This window comes from Bactrocera neohumeralis, chromosome 6 (genome assembly GCF_024586455.1).
Source record: "Bactrocera neohumeralis isolate Rockhampton chromosome 6, APGP_CSIRO_Bneo_wtdbg2-racon-allhic-juicebox.fasta_v2, whole genome shotgun sequence".
NCBI lineage: Eukaryota > Metazoa > Arthropoda > Insecta > Diptera > Tephritidae > Bactrocera > Bactrocera neohumeralis.
In genome coordinates, this window is record NC_065923.1 from 59051693 (window position 1) to 59069966 (window position 18274).

The following is an 18274-nucleotide window of genomic DNA, read 5'->3' on the forward strand; positions in this document are numbered from 1 at the left end:
AACAAAATTGGTTTGTATCCATTACTTCGAACAACTCATAATTTAGCGATCTAAGTTGGATTTTTTGTCATTTTTGTGAGGATCAAATATTACTATACATTTTTCCAGAGTACAATGCACATTTCTACCAATTTTGAAAATATGTTAGTTTTTTTTAATAGTTGTAGATAAAACAGTGTCTTTTTTGCACGATTGGTAATTAATAATGAATATTTGTTCAAATGATTCATTGTCCAATTAAATTTCGTTACTGTGGGAGTAAAACGAATAACAATAAAAAAGTAAGCATGATAACGGCAAACGCTTACCGTTATAGCGCGCCAGTCGTTTCTTCCTTTCGCTACGTGGCGCCAATTGGATATTCCAAGCAAAGCCAGGTGCTTCTACTTGGTTCTTCCACGAAGGTCTTCCTCTTCCTCTGTCCCCGGCGGATACTGCGTCGAATGCGTCAGCACTTTGGAGTGTTTTCGTCCATCCGGTGACCTAGCCAGCGAGCCGCTGTCTTTTAATTCGCTGAACTATGTCAATGTTGATATCCGTACAGCTCATCGTTCCAAAATTCGCCGTGGCCAACGCGCAAAGGACCATTTTTCGCAGAACTTTCTCTCGAAAACTCGCAACGTTATTTGTTGACATCGTCCAAGCCTTTATAGCAAGATTTATGAGTGACTTAGAGTTTGGTTTTGTTCTCGAGAAGAGGACTTTACTTTTCAATTGCCTACGAAGTACACCTGTTGGCAAGACTTATCCTGCGTTGGATTTCTAGGCTGACATTGTTGGTGGTGTTTACGCTGGTTCCAAGATAGACGAAATTACCTACGACTTCAAAGTTATGACTGTCAACAGTGACGTGAGTGCCAAGTCGCGAGCGCGATGACTGTTTGTTTGATGACAGGAGATATTTCGTCTTGCCCTCGTTCACTGCCAGACCCATTTCTTTTGCTTCCTTGTCCAGCCTGGAGAAAGCAGAACTAACGGCGCGGGTGTTGAGGCCGATGATATCAATATCATCGGCATACGCCAACAGCTGTACACTCTTATAGAAGATGGTACCTTCTCTATTTAGTTCTGCGGCTCGAAGAAGCAGGTTGAAAAACGATAGGGAATCGCCTTGTCACCTCGTTTGGTATCGAACGGCTCGGAGAGGTCCTTCCCGATCCTGACGGAGCTCTTCGTGTTGCTCAACGCAGTTTACACAGCCGTATTAGTTTTGCGGGGATACCAAATTCAGAATCGCGGCATAAAAGCTCCTTTTCGTGCTGTCGAAAAGCTTTGAAATCGACGAAGAGGTGGTGTGTGTCGATTCTCCTTTCACGGGTCTTTTCCAAGACATGGTGAATATCTGGTCGGTTGTTTATTTTCAGGTCTAAAGCCACACTGATACGGCTCAATCAGTTTGTTGACGGTGGGCTTTAATCTTTCACACAATACGCTCGATAGAACCTTATATGCGATGTTGAGGCTAATCCCAGGTAGTTGTGTTGATTGGGCATGCTTAAATTCCAATCGTTGGACACTTTCGTCTGTATTTCATGCTTTTTATTAGTTCTTGGCAATTGCTATTTTCTTCATGGTCGGGTAATGGAACGTCTGCTCCATCGTCATTGAAATTCAGGCTGGAGAAGTGTTCCCTCCAAATGCTCTGCAAACTAGATCACCTTTGGGGGTTCTAGTATGCTCAGTCAAACCATACACTTAAAATTCGCTTCCCTCTTAGGATTCACTTACCTTGATAAATCTGAAAATTTTTTTTGAATATCTTATTTTTAAAGAGTGCTATTTCTCTGTCCATGACTGTAAGTCAGTAGCAATGGCATAATAATGGATAAAAACCATGAAACAACTACAAAAATAACAAAGAAAGGAAATATCAAGGGACAACAGAAAGAACAAGTATTGTTCGTAATATTGCAAGCAATTTATTAATTAATTGCTAAGCTTGCATTGCGCTACGCTCTTGTTGCTGTTATTATTATTGATGCAGGTAGTTGTGTTGTTGCTTTTATTGCAGTATTAGTTTTTATTAGTGGCAAGTTTTTTTTCGTGTTTTCAATTGAAATCAGTGAGTGCAAATGTTGCAAACTTCATATGTTCCACTTAAAGATTACTGATGTTGTTGCTGTTTTAAGCTTGGTCCAGGTAAAATGGGTCAATTAAAAAATATATGTACATGTGTTATTTCTGGCGTTGGAGGCGCTGGCGATGGCGCCGCAAAATGCCATACACTCGAAATTGGCGCAACAATAACAACGACGACAACAACAAAACAAAACCACACTGGCGATTGTGATTTAGTTATTCAGCAATGTTGTTTTGTCTCATTTTTCCTAACACCCAAGCAGCACCAACACAAATCATTTTTGTTAAAAAAAAAACAATGATCGACAACAACAATAACTCCGTGATGTTGTTTTTTATTTCCAAACCAGCAGCGGCAAAATCAATTTTGAGAAAAAACATCAACACGAAAATAATAAGAATAATAGCAAAAACAACAAAAACAACACTGCAAAATTATTAACACGGTAGATTTTGTCGTTGTATAATTTTGCAAGAGAGGAGCAACAAAAGTAATTTTTGTTTGGAAAACAAAAACAATAACAAATCAAAAGAGGCAGGAAAAACACAGCGCACGCGGAGGTCAAACACCAGCCACTCGACAATGTGTTGAAAGCATAAATGCAAAAATAAAAAAAATATAAAAAAAAAAAACAAGTTAAAAATACATCTAAAGAAGTAAAAATAAGAAACAACAAGCGCAATTTGTCTGATTTGTCTGTCGACTATCAGCTGACGGCGGTATTTTTTTCCATTACGCGTTCACACTTTTTTCCGCCACCTTTGCGAATATTTTGCAATTTTCATTACGTATCAGCCGAATCAGTCAGGCAGGCTGCGCCATTCAGGTGAGCGAGTCGCCCCCTGTGAGGTTATTCCAGTGCGCTAAACGGGTTTTGTGCAATAAAAGCTTTTCTGTTTTTTTGTTGTTACTAAACATATTAATAAAACGAGAAATTCGTAAAAGGTGGTCTTAGCTAAATAAAGTGGCGATTCACTAAGACCACGCAAACAAATATAATAGAGAGCAGCAACAATAATGAATATGATATACATATGTACATATGTATGTACATTTGTGAATGATATATGTAAATGCAGAGACAACAAATCGATGAGCTTTGGTTATGGATAGGCAGAAGCTTTCATGCTAAGTAGTGTGTTAGGGTTGTTCGTCTTTGACTTTTTTGAAATTAATAAAATATAACTAATAAGGCTGCCATTATTATAGAAAACGGTCGCAGATAGTAATAGGATTAAGGCTAAAAACTCAAAATCCAAACAAATATCGGAGAATAAATTGTTGAAAAGCAAAAAAAAAAAAAATGTTTAATATAATTCCGATTTCGAAACACAACTTGCTGTAAAACAACTCCATCCAATAACCATCCCGAAAATGAATTCGCTAGAAACAATAAATATCCACCACCATGGCTTATAATTCCTTTATAATCATTTAAGTTAGATTTTCAGTTAGAATTTTCAAAAAATCGATCTTTTTTTAATTTTATTTTCTTAATGTCACACGCAAATTTGAAAAAACGTTTCAGAGTGCTTGGAAGTACAAAGCCAAACTTTAAAGGCGTTTTTCTCAAAATGCTGTTTTCAACGTCGGTGACCAACATTACTCGAAAACAGTTAAGTCGATTAGTCTCAAATTTTAACATGAGCTTCTTAAATATATTGTCTTAGTAATTAAACAAGAATTAAGTAATTAAATTAAGATTTTTTCTCATCAATAATTGTTTTTGTTTTTATAAAAAATTGTCAAAACAAGGGAAGAATAAATTTCGGAGCTGGTGCCGAATATATTTTAAGGGAAGGGTTAGGGTTTCATAGTAAAAAAATACATTTTTTGCGAATTTATATCTTAAATATGGATTTTATTCGGACCTTTTGTACATTATTGAACACACTTTTGACAATATAGGGTAATTTTTTAATTCAGAAATATTAAAGCATAAGTCGGTAACAGAGCTTCCCCCAGAACGTCTTGGAAAATAAATACTTGCGGTGTTCACCATAACTCGGTTTCCAGCCGAAAATAATAAACCCAGAAAAATAAGTCAAATTATAATCAAATCAAAAATTATTTTCTACTAAAAAATTCCGCCATTCTGTGGTTGGAAAACACCCTCAATGTAAAAAAATGATTACTAATTTATATATGTATATATGTACATCAAAAATGTACAAAATTTGATATGAATCGGTCATATTTTTGAAATGACAAAAATGGGACTTACAAAAGTTTTGAATATGAATATAATATTTAAGAAGTAATTTCGCAAAAAAAGTCTTTTTTTACCCTAACCCCTCCCTTATGAAAAGTTTGATTAACAAAGGATAATAATTCATAAAAATAATTATGCATACACATATGCTGCATGATTTTCAAATGAATGGTATCAAGATTTATTAGCAATGCCATATTTCTTGAAATTTTAAACACAATAAGCCTTTAAAAACACAATAAATATCAACAAAGACCATATAACAAGTAAGGAAGGGCTAAGTTCGGGTGTCACCAAACATTTTATACTCTCGCATGATAAAGTGATAATCGAGATACTGTTTTTAGCAACTTTTTTGCGACTATAAAAATGATGCCCTCTGAATTACATGAAAATGTCTGAGAGATTTACCGATATTTTCGGTGAAAAATTAGGTTATGTTAGGTTAGGCACTGAGTTCTTCGTGTTCGATATCAGGGATCTTGAAAAGTTATAGTCCGATCACGACAATTTTTCCACAAGGGTTAGCTCAGCTCAAATACCATATTTGTGTAAAGTTTTATTCCGCTATCATCATTGGTTCTTAATGTATATATTATACAGAGAAGGCATCAGATGGAATTCAAAATAGCGTTATATTGGAAGAAGGCGTAGTTGTGAACCGATTTCACCCATATTTCTTACGTGTCATCAGGATGTTAAGAAAATATTATATACCGAATTTCATTGAAATCGGTCGAGTAGTTCCTGAGATATGGTTTTTGGTTCATAAGTGGGCGACGCCACGCCCATTTTCAATTTTTAAAAAAAGCCTGGGTGCAGCTTTCTTCTGCCATTTCTTTTGTAAAATTTAGTGTTTCTGACGTGTTTTGTTAGTCGGTTAAGGCACTTTTAGTGATTTTCAACATAACCTTTGTATGGGAGGTGGGCGTGGTTATTATCCGATTTCTTCCATTTTTAAACTGTATATGGAAATGCCTGAAGGAAACGACTCTGTAGAGTTTGGTTGACATAGCTATAGTAAATTCCGAGATATGTATAAAAAACTTAGTAGGGGGCGGGGCCACTCCCACTTTTCCAAAAAAATTACAAATTTCACTTTAATATATTTATTTATGGCTTAGTTATGACACTTTATAGGTTTTCGGTTTTCGCCATCTTGTGGGCGTGGCAGTGGGCCGATTTTGCCCATCTTCGAACTAAACCTTCTTATGGAGCCAAGAAATACGTGTACCAAGTTTCATCATGATATCTCAATTTTTACTGAAGTTACAGCTTGCACGGACGGACGGACAGACGGACGGACGGACAGACAGACATCCGGATTTCAACTCTACTCGTCACCCTGATCACTTTGGTATACATAACCCTATATCTGACTCTTTTAGTTTTAGGACTTACAAACAACCGTTATGTGAACAAAACTATAATACTCTCTTTGGCAACTTTGTTGCGAGAGTATTAAAATTTTGACGAGTTATAACTAGAGGAAGCTTCCATGCTAAGATTTTGTTTAGGAAGATTCTGAATAAACTGAATAAATGAATAGTTATGTATCACTATTTTTTAAATTCTAAAATCCTCAATAAACAAATAAAAATATAAAAAATAAATTAAAATAGCATAAAAATTATTGAATTCGGATGCAAAAGCCAAATAATTGGAAATACTGAACATATTAAATACTTTTCTGTTAACACACCACATAATGTTACGACTGTAATAGAGTTAATAAATTGGTTAACAGCACTTTGAAATGATAATTAACAGCACCATCAACTGATAAGTTTAAACTATGTATTGCATACTTTCAGGTGTTTACATAAAATTTAGTCGTCAAATCGCTCAAATCAGTTACATATTGTACTGGATATGGAAGTTGTCCTGTTTTTTGATTGTAAAAAAGTCATTATACTCAAAAAATCTTTCCGATCAAATATGCAATTGGGCGGAAGAATTTGTTTTAAAGAAATATTTGAAAAATCAAGAAATGAAAAAGGCATGAATTATTTTCTAGCTATGAAAATGCTGATGATCATATATCCGCCGTTCCAAAAGCTGTTTGGTGCCATAAGGACGGGTGCAAAATTTCATATTAGTTTCTCAAAAACTAAAGGACTAGTTCGCATATATACAGACAAAGGAACGGGTAGACAGATGTACAAAGCAACAGAAATCAACTCAACTACTGAAACTGATGGTATATGTGTATACTTCATAGAGTCTTAGACATTTTGTTTTGAGTGTTGGGTATATTATTACAAACTTAATAATATACCCTGTTCAGGGTATAAAAATAATAGCGCACAATGGAAAAAAGTAACAGTGATTTTAACATAAAAATGCAAATTCAACAGCGGAAATGAAATGATTAACAGTCAGTGCAGTCAGGGAAATTAATGATAAAAAAGTATTGCATACCGATAGGCGCTCTCACAAATTTATCCACATAGAAAGAAACCAATAAGGGGAATCAGAATTGAAACCGATCAAAAAAAGTAGTAGATGTCATGAATTCTGATATTATTGGTTTGATATTCGCAACAGAATTTGTATCGGTTTTGGGTGTCACGGAAACCAATTTTATAGGTTTTGCTATCAGAAACAAAGCAAAAAGATAGTCGCTCACAGATTTGAAATGTAAGTTTCTTAACTTCATGTTATTTTATTGTTACGAATTAATTTATCTTTATTTCTATAGGAGAAAACATAAGTATAAAACGCAAAATGTCTTAATTATTGAGGTTTTGGAAAAAATCCGGATATTTAAAGAAATTAGATTTACAAAACGCATTAAACGTAATTTAACACCCAAATGTGTCTTTATTCATTCGATAAATGTTATCTCTTAAAATCTTTCTTTAATTCGGAACTCATAAAATAGGATTGCTTCCAAATGTATTCTTTTGCAAGTTTTGTCACATTAGTAAACAGCTGATTCGAATATTGGTTTTGCGTAAGTTCGAAAAGACTAAAATCCAAACAGATTCTGTGACACCATTGAAAATCAGAATTGGTTTGCAATTCTGACAGCTAAGCAATTCTGTCTTGGATTCCACAGCACCCCTGAACCCCTGTGTCTGAATTTATTGAACAAAGAAGTGCGATAACGCACTATCTCATACTGCATTGGTTATTCGTGATCATTTCGCCACATTTTCAACTAATATCGTGCCGCAACCACCGCATTCGCCTGAAGCTGAATCGAATAAGGCTCTGATGGTCATCAAGACGGAGGATTTTTCTAAGTGCAATGATGACTGGAAAATTCGTTGGCATTAGTGTATTGCAGCGGGAGGGGATTACTTTGAAGGAGATGAAATGGACAAAATTGACCTTCACAGTAGTATATGGGAGTAGGAGTAATTCGTGGCCTAGATTCACAAATTTTTTGCAGTAAACTACATATAGTACATATGTATATTATATGTACATTCAGTTATTTTTGATAAGAAACCTTACATATTGACTGATGTGTATGGTATAGGACCAACCGGATGTTTGAAAATCTTATATAAGGTTATGGGAGATATGGGTAGTATTACCCATTTTTATGTATTTTTGGCAATACGACATAATATTAAAAGAATGCAATGCGTTTCATTAAGGTACCTCCCATAATATCATTAATATGTATAGTACATACTATCACTAATGTACATGTGTACATACATACATATGTATGTAAATGGATAAAGTCAGCAGGATGTTTGAAACACTGATATTAGTTAAATGGGGGTTAGGGCAAGTTTTGACAAGATTTTATTCATTTTAGGTACAAAGATACATTGTTATTAAAAATACGCTCTCTTATTTTGATTAAAATAAATCACATTTAGGATCGATATATGCGGTATAAATTAAACGGGAAATTCGAAAATATTTTTAGAGGCTAACCCCCATTCAATCCATTTTTGACATACAAGCATATTATTAACAGAAAAAGGCTATCTCAGAATTGCAATAATATATCTCACATATTGACCGATATTTTCGGAAAGAAGTTAGCAACAGGCACTGGGGTCAATATAATCGGTATCTGGCGGCTTGGTCCGATTTTGACAATTTTTATACTATAGATAGCATATCTCAAAGGCGATTTTGGTCACTTTCATACCCGCGATAATAATTTTAAGCATTTGTTTGAAATTAGTCGAATAGATCCGGAGATATGTGATTTTACCTAAAGGCTAAATATTTACATCGGCTCCTATAAAGCTCTCTTGTGATTTAGGAGATACATACATAAAACCTATTAGAGGGCTGGGCCATGCCCACCTTTTCACAATTTTTAAAAACACACATGCCCCTCCTTAATCGTTCACGGACCGAAGGACAGACAGTCATCCGGAATGGAACTCGTCTCATCAACCTTTCTATATACATAGTACATATTAACTGTATCCATCCCAAAGTTTTAGGTGATACCAACAACCTTTAGATGAAGAAAACTATTACACTCTATAGCAACCGGTTACAAGAGTATAAAAATTTATGTACGATATTGTATTAATTTGTACATTTTAGACGCATTTTTCAAGTATTTCCTACTGGGAGCCTACCCAAATAAACTCTTATTGGACTTTTTGTTAGAAATGAAGTAAAAACTAAAATATATAGCTCATAATCGTTACAAATATGGAGAAAATGGGGAGTGACATAGATGGCTCAATGACGGAGTTCGTGAAGTAATACAGAAAAGGATGCATGTAGGTTTTATATTCACAAATATTAATGCAAATTTAGATATGTAATTTATTCTATCCTTGTAATACCTTTTATAAAAAAATTTGCATATGCAAGTCCGCTTTCGCAATTTCCAATACATACATACATATATTATGTAAGATGGGATTTTGATAATTTGTTTTTTGTTTTTTCTAAGTAGTATTAATTTCTACTATAAAGTTACTTTTCGTAGTTGAAAATAAGTAGTGTTTATTTAGTCAAGTATAAAAAAGTTGTTGTTTGTAGACAAAATTGTATATAATATTTAATATTTTTATACATTTTTTTGAAATAAATATTATTTACACTATTATAGTCAGCGGAACATTTGTTTATATTTGCTTATAGTATGCAGCTATGTACATACGTTTCTTGACATGCATGACCCTGTAGGGAAAACTGAACCGCATAAATAAAAAAACAACGACACTACTATATAAATATTCGAGACACAAATTATATAAAATATTTATGGGTCTTTTACTTCAACTACATACATCGAATAGTTTATATGGTATTCAAAGATCTGGTAGTCATGAAAAAAATTGATTATTCCACAAATAACGGCTTTGTTAATCTCTCAAATAATTTGAGATGATGTAAAATCAACGATTATTTTCAACAAGTTTCAGAAATTTTCAGAATGGCTAATTTATTCTAATGTGAAATGCTTTCAAATACGAAAAATACTTAAAAATTAACTGTTTTACTATTTGCTTTCTTAAGTGCATAAACACTCAAAAATTAATATACGGCAATCATATAGTACATATGTCACAGTTATTTATCTCTGCATCTCAACATGTGTTTTAACAGTTGCAATTAGTCAACGATTGTTGAGTTTAGCTGCATGGAATGTGAATGTGGAAAGTATAAACAAATAAATATACATATAGTATATACTAGAGGACCCGTCCACGCTTTACTGTGGGTGACCCATAGATAATAGCGCTACTACTACCATCCATATGATTTATTTTAGTTAGATTATAACTATTAGTTAATTAGATATAGCAATTTTGTGAAGCAACTTGTGTTAGTTTACAAAAAAATTGATCAAAAAATCATTTCGTGTGTTAATAAAGCATTGCTTTTTTAGGGAAAATACTGTTGAATTTGGGCTCTGCACCAGGGAAATCAACCGTTGAAAAGAGATTTGCTAAGTTGGAAAGAGGCGAAATGAGCACCGAGGACAATGAAGGCAGTGGACGCCCTAAAGAGGCGAAAGCTCTGTGCAAAGTAGGTGCCACGCAAGTTCATAATCTAACAAAAATAACGAATTACTGACTCTAAGGAGTGTTAGAGTGCTCTTTAATCGTAATAAAACCGAATTTTTGCGTCGGTGTATGACAATAGAAATACGGTTCCATCATTTCACACTGGAGTCTAATCGACAGACATTATAATGGACTGCACATGATGAACCGGTTTAAATATTCCTCGCTAGAGAGCTCCGATAATAAACGCGTCCGATCGTTGTTATAGGGAGAACCGCGGTCTTCGACGCGCTATTTATGGCAAGCTCCCGCAAACGCTACGTCCTGCAATTTTTAAATCTGTAATATCTTCGAAAATATTCATTTAAATATGGGCCATATAGACCTATATTAAATCAACAATGTATTTAAAGTATTTAATTGAATAACGATTAATAAAAAATATTATTGTGGGATATCCATAAGAGATAGACATACTACTGTGCCCAAAAAATAAGGTTGAATTTAAACTGCGCGCGTCGAAGGATTTGGAGAATTTTTTTTTTTAGGTTGATAGTACTGTCAGTCACATTTATGTCAAATTTCATGTCAAAATATTCATTAGTGTTTGAGATACGTGTCGTTTTGTGAGCTGCTAAAAGTGAGTTTTTTGTTTTTGCGATGTCGAAATTTGTTGAGCAAAGAATTTGCATTAAATTTTGTTTACGGAATCAATTTTCTGCTGCGGATACGTTGAGGATGGTGCAGAAAGCCTTTGGTGATGAGGCCATGTCTAAAAAAAATGTTTACAAGTGGTATAGTGAGTTCCAAGCCGGCCGTGAACGTGTCGAAGACGAAGAGCGTCCAGGGCGACCATCAACCTCAACCGACGAAGCTCACGTTCAACAAATCAAAGATTTGGTGTTGAAAAACCGTCGATTAACAATTAGAGACCTTGCTGATGAAGTTGGCATATCGAAAGACTCAGCCAATACCATTTTGAAGGATGTTTTGGACCTCAAGCGCGTCAAATCTCGACTGGTACCGAAAACATTGAATTTTTTGGAAAAAAGGCGTCGCGTTGAAGTGTGTGAAACGATGCTTTCCGACTACCAGGGTGTCATGAAACGCATTATGACTGGCGATGAGACTTGGATCTATGCTTACGACCCCGAAACAACCGATCAATCGAGCGAATATCGTGCCAAAAGAGAGCCGAGACCAAAAAAATCGCGCCAAAGTCGCTCAAAAATCAAGGTCATGTTGACTGTTGTCTTCGATTATCGTGGTGTTGTGCATTATGAATTCCTTCCAACCGGTCAAACAGTCAACAAGGAATATTATTTGAACGTTATGCGTCGTTTGCGTAACGCTATCCGCCTAAAAAGGCCGGAATTGTGGAAAGACAATGGTTTTTACACCACGATAATGCACCATTCCATACTGCCCTCGTAATTCGTGATCATTTCGCCAAAAACTCAACCCATATCGTTCCGCAACCACCGTATTCACCTGATCTGGCGCCGTGCTACTTTTGGCTGTTGATTGATTTGGAAGAATAAATAAAGAATTTTCAAAATAAATACAATGTCACCTTAGTATACCATCGCGGAGTTTTCTGTAGACCTTTTCAATGGGTACAATACTAGTACATTGTTTTGACAAATATTGTAGAGTTCAGCCTGCGTTTACAATGTTAACGGGAAAAATTCAATTATTTACGACATCACATTAGAAACTCAAAAATAACAGTATTATTCAAATGATTCTTACAAACATGAATTTTTACAAATGCTCATGATTTTAAATATAATTTTTGTATTTATAAATTGTATTGAATTTTAACATAAAGAACTAAAAAGTATCCTATTTCCTGAGCCTGGTTCATCTTTGAAAGGTCTTGACATAACCTACAAAACGAGGTTATGTAGCGCTTTATACATAGCCGCGAAATTCAAAAGACAAAAAGGCGGAAAGGAGATATTTTCTAAAGTAATATATAGATGTGAGGTTTTTTTATTGTGTAATTTTTTTTTAAGAAATGAAGTATTCAAAATAATATTTTTTCATTTAGTTAAAAAATTCAAAAGGAAGAAAAACCACATTTTCAATATTCACCCGTAATATCTGTTAAATGGTTAGGAAAAAACTAGATCATTAAATTTCTTACAAACTATATGGTTCGAAAAAAACAGGTGTCTCTCACCCAATTTGACAGGGTACCAAGCGAAAAAAGAACATTTGTTTTTTTACCCACCCTAGGAAGTATAGCATAGATGCGTGTTGAGTAAATCTGCAGTTGAAAATTTAAATTTTTACGACATTTAAGTTTTAAGAGGACCATTCACAGGATCGTGCCGGTTTTGATCATCATGGAAGAAGTACGGTCCAATGACCAAACCGTAATTTATTCGGGATGCAATGGTTTTTGATTTATTTAAAGAAACGTTTGACTTTTATTGAAAAACGAAAGTTAAGCAACAGAAAATTTTTTCGAAAAATACTCTCGAAAAAGTATTGAGTATTGCTCTCTCTTCAAGCCCATGCTGATAATAGGCGTTGACTACTGCAACAAGTCATATATCTTATAAAGAGAGCGTATTAGGTAGCACAGTGTCACATAAATAATTATTTTTCTTATGAAAAAGTTTTCACTAGATTTCAACTAGTTAAAATTACGTTTCTGTAACTGCCAAATAATTAGAGAATGGGAAAACCCAACTTCATTGTAGACTGATGAAAATCATTATATGCACATTTTCAACATTAATTTATAGTATGTCCAATATGATACGTTAACTAAATTCAACAAGAAACTTGTAATTCGTATATAGTCCTTAGGATTATTTTGAACCGATATTATTCAGTTTTGGCATTACGACATAACATTACCAAAAAGTATACTACTATGAGCAAAATTTTAAACTTCTTAATTTAATCCTCAAAATCTATGTCGCCCCCTTAAAGTAATGACAATGGTTGAAACTTTGGCGAACACTTCACGAAGAATCAATGCAATATGCGACGGTGTACTATCGTGGTACAAAAACCAAGAGTTGTCGGCCCATAATTTCGGCCTCTTTTTATGAATAGCTCTTGTGACACGATGCATTGTTCTGATGAAAAATGATTTTTTTCTTCTGCAAACCGGGTCTTTTTTCACGAATTTTCTCCTTCAACTGGTCCATAAGGTAGCAATAATATTCAGAATTAATTGTTTTACCAGTTTGCAAGTAATCCACAAACAAAATTTCTCTCACATCTCAAAAAACGGATGCCATAACCTTCTTTGCAGATTTCCGGACACGAGCTCGTTTCGAATCCGAACATCCAAGTTCACACCACTCCTTAGCCTCTTGTTTTGATTCAGGATCTTGGTGATAGACCCAAGTCTCATCCATAGGGATGAATCGACGCACAAAATCTATTTTATCCTTTTTAAAACACTCCAAATGTTGCTAAGAAAGTCGCATTCGAATGTGGTTTTGTTCCATTGTTAGCGAATGCGCACCCATTGTGCACAAAGCTTTCTAAAACCCAAAATTTCACTTAAAATGTGGTTCACACTGCCTAATCAGATGTGTAGAGCCGCTACTAAATCTCTCTCAGTCAATCGACGATCTTCCAAAACCATATCCTGTATTTTGGCTATGATTTCTGGTGTTGATGCGTCCTTCAGGTGGATCGTCTTCAAGACTTGTACGACCACGTTTAAAACCAGCAACCCATCTTTTCACTGTTCTAATTGTAGGTGAACAATCATTATATAGTAAACTTTTAACGCGAATTTATTTTGGTGTTACACCTTCCAAAAATTAGAATTTTATCACTGCACGATATTAAATTTTTTTCATTGTAAAAAAATACTGTGACACGGCGACACTAAACGGCTTGTAAGCAAAGAATGAATTGACAGATTGAAATGAAACACGTTCACATGAAGAGTGTACCAACAAAACAAATAAATTTAAGCTAGTAGCAACGCCTTCTCTTATCGAACGACAAAATTTATTGAAGAACCTGGTGGTATTCTTTCTTGATAGTTTGACTTCGTCTAACCTTTACCACGATATTCGACTGGCTGAACATCTGTTTCCGAGTAATAAGCATAGATCTAAGACTCATCGCAAATGTTTCAATAATGTTTCAGTGCTAATCGTCGATTCTCAAGTACTAATTCCTTTATTTTATTGACGTGTTGATCATCACCCTCTCGACCCTCTTTGATGAATAATTTTTACCAATCAAAAACACTTGTTCTTAACAAACAATTTTCACCGAAGTCCTCTTTCGACATTTTTAACGTTTCGGCACTAGAAATTGGATTCCGCACACAAAAATTTAATGTAACTTCTTTGTTGAAGAATTTCTTATTATTTATTTGCGTATCGAATAATTTCACCCACGAAAAAATCGCCGAATGCACTTTATGTACTTCAGAAAGACAAGCGTATACTAAACACGAATGATTATTTTGATTTGACATTTATCACAGATGTCACTGACACTCATACCAAACTAGAAAAGAAATATTTCGAGGGAAGTCTTGCTTTTTTTTGTTCTCAGTAGTATGATCTCTGAATTTTATTAAGAAACCTCCCAGGTTGACCAATATAAAGATAAGTAGATACTTCAAAATCCTTATATTAAGTATATGTGGTCTAGGTGATGTACTGCTTTGATGTATCTATCTCGATTTGTTTAAGGTTATATATGCAACCGTAAGTACCGTGAGTTTAAAAAACTAACACCGAATATATATTGTGTATACAATATTTATGCAGCTATGGTATATTCGTATAACAATGTTAAATAATTTTGAGCAAAGGAGTAAGTGTTCATATAGAGGTGTAATTAAACCTCTTATTTTCTCTGTTTATTTCCTTTCTTTCCATTAGTAATGCAAATGAGAGCCACAGCCAATTTCCTGAATCGATTGTGTGCGAACTGGAACAAAGAATTTGACTCAATTGCGGACAATGTCAAATAAATTTTCGAACGAGTGAAAGGTGAAAAGGAAAATTCAATTGAAGTGAAGGTTGCTGATGTTGACTGAAAGAGCCAATGTACATGAACCTTGGCATTTTCACAAAATCGTTTGCCAGCAAAACAGAAACAAAATGTTAAAAAGTAGAGAAAGAAAAATAACAAAATAAATAACGAATAAATAAAAAAATACGTATGTATGTGTGGAAATTGAAGAGAAAAAAAAAATAAATAAAGTAAAGGACGAGTGAATAATGGAAAACTTTATTATTCTCAGAATGTTCGACTACGATATGAGCCAATAGTTCAAGGCGACTTATTTAACTCGTTCGCACAAGCTTTTTCATGGTATGTTCGAATGCTAATGATGTTCTAAATAAAAAGGAGAGTCTAGTATGTATGTACATATGTATGTATGTATATAAAGGGGGTTCCAAAATTAACGCACGATTTATTTATTGTATGAAATTATCGAACTGCTGCCAAGCTTTTATGGTTTTAAAACAATATCCAATAATGAAAACACGTTGTTGTACATATAGTGCAACTTCTCAACATCAACGACTTAAGTTAGTGATATGGTACTCGTTGAGAGTAACAGAAGTAGAATCAGGCCTCATCTCCTTGTTGTTTCGTAAAGGTACCAACTTAGAAAAAGAATGCGTAATTTGGAAAAGTCATTTAGATTAATGGTTTAGGGATCATAAGAAACCAAATACCTGACAACATATGTCGTTAAGAAGCCCATCGTGAAGACCTAGTAACATAATAACTTTTTGACTTTATAAATAGTGCGAAGTCGATGCATAACGAATTTTCTTATCTTAAATTGCTCCTTTTTTCGGAGGAGCCATCTCGCAGTGTTCTCTACTGCGAGAAGATGATTTTAAGTCTAAACAATTTTTTACTTTCATTTTGGGTTAAATAATCTCTTGTTAGCAAACCTGAAAGAGTTTAAGCTGTAGATCCTTCGGATACCTCTTGAGATTTCAAAAAAAGCATGTCTCTTTTCAGCCAATATCTAATTATTACACAGATATTTTCCGTTAAAAACATTGACATAAAATTTGGAAAGGGCGGAACGCTGGAAGTTTTTGAAGTCGATCTTGTTATGAAAATTTTAATGAATATAAAATAGTTCAGTAAATGGAATCCTCTTTCCCTCTTTCCATGCCTGACATTGATTTGTTTTCACGCTTTGAAGAAGAATAAAAGAGACGCGTTCATCATTTTCGGCGTGTTTTAAGAATACTGAGCTCCATTATTCTAACATACTAGTAGAATATAGATATTTTTTCAAAGGTTGGACCAATAAGCAAGTACAAAAACATAATGGATCTATTAAAGGTCTAATAAAAAAGTACATTGTAATTTTTTTAAGGACACAATAAAAATTTTAGGACGATTAATACTTTGTGGGATACCCATTATTAATTAGCAAAATGTGTGTTTGTGAAAAGATTCCAAGTTTTTTGATGTCAAGCTACCTCTTTTTTTTAAATTTTTTGACCGATAATAAGAGTGCTAAATAACAACCCTGTTAAAATACCATTTTCTCTATAACCTCGCATAGTTATGGCAGTTTATCAAAATTACCAACATCCGGATTGCCAATGTATCACCGGTGATCACAGCAAAAAACTACTCCCAGTTGCCAAGCAAAAAAATACATGTTGTGCTTTGAGTTACAACGGGATTTTTTTACCATGAATAAAAGTCATGCTCCCGACGCGTTCGAGAATGTTTTTTTGCTGTGATCACCGGTGAACACTTGCTGTTTTTTTTTAACTGTTATTTATTTTTTTGCAACGTGTATCACCGGTGATCACATTGCGAAATGGAAATCAGTGTAAAGCTAGAGTTCATAGCAAACAGTTCAAGTATTCAGTGAGAAAGTGAAGTGAAGTTGTGAAGTTATGAATTCCGAGAAAATACGGGAGGTGTTGGAATCAGCAGAAGATTCCAGTGATAGTGGACAAGATTTTAGTCCAGATGAAGAATCGTACATCCCAGATTCCAGCAGTGATACATCGAGTGATGACAGTTTCCTAGAAGACCAAGATGTGAGTTTTAGCAATATCGTAGATGAACATCAGACGGGAACTACGACAGAATGGGATTCGCCTGCCACCGGAGCGACTTTGAAAAATTTTGAGGGATGCATAAGTCTACCCTATGCTTCGCAACATGATGCCGGCTCGCCATTTGAGTATTATAGAAAGTTTTTGACCGATGATATCTTGGATATTATTGTTAAAGAGACAAATAGAAATGCTAATTATCAAATATGTGGGATTAGTACTCGCAACAGCAGCAGGATGAATAAGTGGAAGGATACGAATCGTAAGGAGATCATGGAGTTTCTTGCCATAGTCATGTATATGGGTATGGTAAAATACCCTTCAATGGAGGACTATTGGAAAGCAACTACCTTGTTCAAAAATCCATTCGTCCCACACGTTATGGCTCGTAACCGGTTCCAGATCTTGATAAAATGTATTCACTTTGCAGATAACGCTCAGTTGTCTGAAACAGTGTCTAAAACTTTTAAAGTAGACAAACTCTTGCAGGAATCAATTGTAACCTTTAAACGAAATAAACCAGCTGGAAAAAACCTTGTTATTGATGAAAGTATGATACCTTTCCGTGGTCGTTTACGATTTCGGCAATACCTTCCTGGCAAAGCACATAAGTATGGGATCAAGGTGTTCAAATTGGCGGATACAAAAGGTTACATATATAATTTGAAACTCTATACTGGAAAATCAGATACAACCACGGGGCTTTCTCTTGCAACGAATATTTGCCTTCAACTGATGGAAGGTTATTTTGGAGAGAACCGTACACTTACGGTCGACAATTATTATACTTCTATCGAATTAGGCAATGCTCTCTTAAATAGAAAAACGCATCTACAGGGAACTCTAAGAAAAAACCGGAGAGGCTTACCTAAATTGCCTAGGTCGCTGAAAAGAGGGGATAATGTTACTTACGAAAGATCTGGAATCGTAGTCGGGTACTGGAGGGATAAAAGAGAAGTTCGTTTCTTGTCCACTGTAAACAACGGATCAC

At 34.6% G+C, this 18274-nt stretch overlaps 1 protein-coding gene across 2 annotated transcripts in view; it reads right to left on the reverse strand.

Moving 5' to 3' along the window:
* The window catches only part of LOC126763272 (IQ motif and SEC7 domain-containing protein 3), a 176980-nt gene that overhangs the window by 115045 nt on the left and 43661 nt on the right, over positions 1-18274 (reverse strand). The gene's annotated exons all lie outside the window — the stretch shown is intronic.